Source organism: Oncorhynchus gorbuscha, linkage group LG22, assembly GCF_021184085.1.
Source record: "Oncorhynchus gorbuscha isolate QuinsamMale2020 ecotype Even-year linkage group LG22, OgorEven_v1.0, whole genome shotgun sequence".
Classification (NCBI taxonomy): domain Eukaryota; kingdom Metazoa; phylum Chordata; class Actinopteri; order Salmoniformes; family Salmonidae; genus Oncorhynchus; species Oncorhynchus gorbuscha.
This window is the reverse complement of record NC_060194.1, coordinates 17,011,425-17,016,119: the sequence shown is the minus strand read 5'-3', so window position 1 is coordinate 17,016,119 and position 4,695 is coordinate 17,011,425.

Genomic DNA, 4,695 nt, shown 5'->3' with positions numbered 1-4,695 from the left:
CTACACTACTGAAACTACAATACAAAAAGAGGAAGTCGTGGAAAATATTAGGACTGCCCACAAGTCTACCTCACATAATATCCCAAAGTGAGTACCACAGAAAGAGCCATAATACCCATTGAAAACTAGCGGTCAAACAGGAAAATGGTTCCAATCGTTTTTCCACCCTTCATGTTCCCCACAGGGGATTTTAAAAACACTTACAATAAGGGCTGTGTTTCTTGTCGGCTTACCCTGGAGTGGTAAACTATTTGAATCATTATGGACCTCAGACCACACGTAGCAGGATTATATTCAGAGCGTCCAAGCTAGCCACACATGCAGAGTGCGTTACGCGACAAAAAAGGTAAGTCTGAATACCAAATACTGAGAAGTGCGAAGGAAAAGCATGAATTCCGAAATTGGGAAAGCCCTAAGTGAATAGGCTTACTGTCCAATTGGTAAAAAGTGTTTCCGCCCGGTCTCGAACCGGGGACCTTTCGCCACGTGATAACCACTACACTACAGAAACCTAATGAGTGAGAAACTAAGGGTGTGGCTGACTTTGGCGGGGTGGGACATTTATCACTCTCAGAATCTATTGAAAATTAGAAATTACTTAGTCCATTAATTAAGCAATAATGCTTGAGAAGCCGGGAATTATGAGGTATTTTTAAAATATTTGTTTTATTAATAAAAACTATATGTTATCGCTTTGTCATTATGGGGTATTGTTGGTAAATATATTTTATTTTTATTTCATCCATTTTAGTATAAGTGTCATGTTTTGTCTTATTTTGTCTTATCATTTTGCTTTTCCCTCTGTTCGTTTTCCCCCTGCTGGTCTTTTTAGGTTCGTTCCCCTCTTTCTCTCTTCCTCCCTCTCTCTCTTCTCTCTATCGCTCCGTTCCTGCTCCCAGCTGTTCCTATTCCCCTAATCAATCATTTAGTCTTCCCACACCTGTTCCCTATCTTTCCCCCTGATTAGAGTCCCTATTTCTCCCCTTGTTTTCCGTTTCTGCCCTGTCGGATCCTTGTCTATTGTTCACCGTGCTGTGTCTGTGTATCGCCCTGTCGTGTCGTGTTTCCCTCAGATGCTGCGTGGTGAGCAGGTGTCTGAGTCTGCTACGTTCAAGTGCCTTCCCGAGGCAACCTGCAGTTCAAGATCGAGTCTCCAGTCTGTTCTCGTCATTACGAGTGGAAATTGTGCTTTATGATTGTATTTTTACTTTACTGGATTAAAGACTCTGTTTTCGCCAAGTCGCTTTTGGGTCCTCATTCACCTGCATAACAGAAGGATCCGACCAAGAATGGACCCAGCGACTATGGATTCTCTCTACTCTACTCTCGAGTTCCAGGGAGCGATGCTCGGCAGACACGAGCAGGAATTGTCTGCTGCTCGGCATGCCGTTGAGACCCTGGCCGCTCAGGTCTCCGACCTCTCAGGACAGTATCAGAGTCTTCGTCTCGTGCCACCAGCTACTTCCGGGTCTTCCGAGCCTCCGGAACCTAGGGTTAATAACCCACCATGTTATTCTGGGCAGCCCACTGAGTGCCGCTCCTTTCTCACCCAGTGTGATATAGTGTTCTCTCTCCAACCCAACACATACTCAAGAGAGAGCTCGGATTGCCTACGTCATATCACTCCTTACTGGTCGGGCTCGGCAGTGGGGCACAGCTATCTGGGAGGCAAGCGCTGAGTGTACTAACAATTATCTGAACTTTAAAGAGGAGATGATAAGGGTTTTTGATCGCTCAGTTTTTGGGAAAGAAGCTTCCTGGTCCCTGTCTTCCCTATGTCAAGGTAATCGATCCATAACGGATTACTCTATAGAGTTTCGCACTCTTGCTGCCTCCAGTAACTGGAACGAGCAGGCGTTGCTCGCTCGTTTTCTGGAGGACTCACGCTAAGGTTAAGGATGAGATTCTCTCTCGGGAGGTTCCATCCAGCGTGGATTCTTTGATTGAACTCGCTATTCGCATTGAACGACGGGTAGATCTTCGTCACCGAGCTCATAGAAGAGAGCTCGCGTTAACTGTGTCTCCCTCTCTCCGACACTACCATCTTTCCCCACTGACTCATGTGTTGAGCCCATGCAGCTGGGGGGTATTCGCATCTCGACTAAGGAGAGGGAACGGAGAATCACCAACCGCCTCTGTCTCTATTGCGGTTCCGCTGGTCATTTTGTCAATTCATGTCCAGTTAAAGGCCAGAGCTCATCAGTAAGCGGAGGGCGACTGATAAGCGCTACTAGACGGTCCTCTCCGTCAAGTACCTGTACTACCTTACCGGTCCATCTACGCTGGACCGGATCGGCAGCTTCCTGCAGTGCATTAATAGACTCTGGGGCGGAGGGCTGTTTTATGGACGAAGCCTGGGCTCGGGGAACATGACATTCCTCTCAGACAGTTAGGGGAGCCCACGGTCATGTTTGCCTTGGATGGTAGTCCTCTCCCCAGTATATTATATGAAACACTACCTTTAACCCTCACTGTATCTGGTAACCATAGTGAGACTATTTCTTTTTTGATTTTTTGTTCACCTTTTACACCTGTTGTTTTGGGTCATCCCTGGCTAGTGTGTCATAATCCTTCTTCTTTTGATTGGTCTAGTAATTCTATCCTTTCCTGGAACGTTTCTTGTCATGTGAAGTGTTTAATGTCTGCTATTTCTCCTGTTTGTTCTGTCCCCTCTTCTCAGGAGGAACCTGGTGATTTGACAGGAGTGCCGGAGGAATATCATGGTCTGCGCACGGTCTTCAGTCGGTCCAGAACCAACTCCCTTCCTCCTCACCGGTCGTATGATTGTTGTCCTGATCTCTTCAAGAGCGTTTTGCATCCGCTCCTATCCTTGTTGCACCTGACGTCACTAAACCGTTTATTGTTGAGGTTGACGCGTCGGGGTGGGCGTGGAGCCATTCTGTCCCAGCGCTCCGATACTGACGATGGGGTCCATCCTTGTGCGTATTTTCTCATCGCCTGTCACCGTCGGAACGTAACTATGATGTGGCTAACCGCGAACTGCTCGCCATCCGTTTAGCCCTAGGCAAATGGCGACAGTGGTTGGAGGGCGACCGTTCCTTTTGTCGTTTGGACTGACCAAAGAACCTTGAGTACATCCGTTATGCCAAACGACTGAATGCGCGTCATGCTCGTTGGGCGTTGTTTTTCGCTCGTTTCGAGTTCGTTATTTCTTATTGCCCGGGTACTAAGAACACCAAGCCTCATGCTTTATCCCGTCTCTTTAGTTCTTCTGTGGCTTCTACCGATCCCGAGGGATCCTTCCTGTTGGGCGTGTTGTCGGGTTGACTGTCTGGGGAATTGAGAGACAGGTTAAGCAAAGCACTCACGCACACTGCGTCGCCGCGCTTGTCCTAGTAACCTTCTTTTCGTTCCTGTTTCTACTCGTCTGGCTGTTCTTCAGTGGGCTCACTCTGCCAAGTTAGCTGTCCATCCCGGCGTTCGGGTACGCTTGTTTCTATTCGCCAGCGGTTTTGGTGGCCTACTCAGGAGCGTGACACGCGCCGTTTCGTGGCTGCGTGTTCAGACTGCGCGCAGAAGAAGTCTGGTAATTTTTTTTTCTGCTTCTGCTCCTGGTCTTGCTGGGTCTCAGTCTGTTCCCTGCCATCGCATCTCTCCTGTTCTTGTTCCTGCCCTTGCTGTGTCTCAGTCTGTCCCTAGTTGTTACTCTCCTGGCCTGTTTGGTCCTGTTTGCTCTAAAGCTTTCAGTTCTCTACCCGGTGTCTCATTTTTTTTTTAGAGTAGTACCCGTTTCCTTTTTTATCGTTTTTTCGTTACGGTCCTGAGGAGAGGAGTTGGGTTCTTTCTCGGGACGTGCTGGACCGTTTGTGATCTATGATTTCCTCCGTTGCCGCCAGTGTTTCCTCGAGAGCGCCAGAGGCGCTCGGTGAGTGGGGGGTACTGTCATGTTTTGTCTTATTTTGTCTTATCATTTTGCTTTTCCCTCTGTTCGTTTTCCCCTGCTGGTCTTTTTAGGTTCGCTCCTCTCTCTCTTCCTCCTCCTCTCTTCTCTCTATCGCTCCGTTCCTGCTCCCAGCTGTTCCTATTCCCTAATCAATCATTTAGTCTTCCCACACCTGTTCCCTATCTTTCCCCCTGATTAGAGTCCCTATTTCTCCCCTTGTTTTCCGTTTCTGCCCTGTCGGATCCTTGTCTATTGTTCACCGTGCTGTGTCTGTGTATCGCCCTGTCGTGTCGTGAGCTCTCAGATGCTGCGTGGTGAGCAGGTGTCTGAGTCTGCTACGTTCAAGTGCCTTCCCGAGGCAACCTGCAGTTCAAGATCGAGTCTCCAGTCTGTTCTCGTCATTACGAGTGGAAATTGTGCTTTATGATTGTATTTTTACTTTACTGGATTAAAGACTCTGTTTTCGCCAAGTCGCTTTTGGGTCCTCATTCACCTGCATAACAATAAGGCTGTAAGGTAACAAAATGTGGAAAAAGTAAGGGGTCTGAAAACTTTCCAAATGCACTGTACCTATGCAGGCTAGCTTCTTTTCCTTTGCTAGCCAGCCAACTAAATCTATCACACAATCATCAAGCAGCTATAATTACAGAAAACGATCTACATTTTTGTTTGTTTTTACCTTGGATTATATTGCCATTTCTTTGGATATATCCATTACAATGACCCTGATAAATGAATTTGTTTGGCTCAGAGAAGCTGTCAGTCTGTTCACATTCATACAGATCGCACGG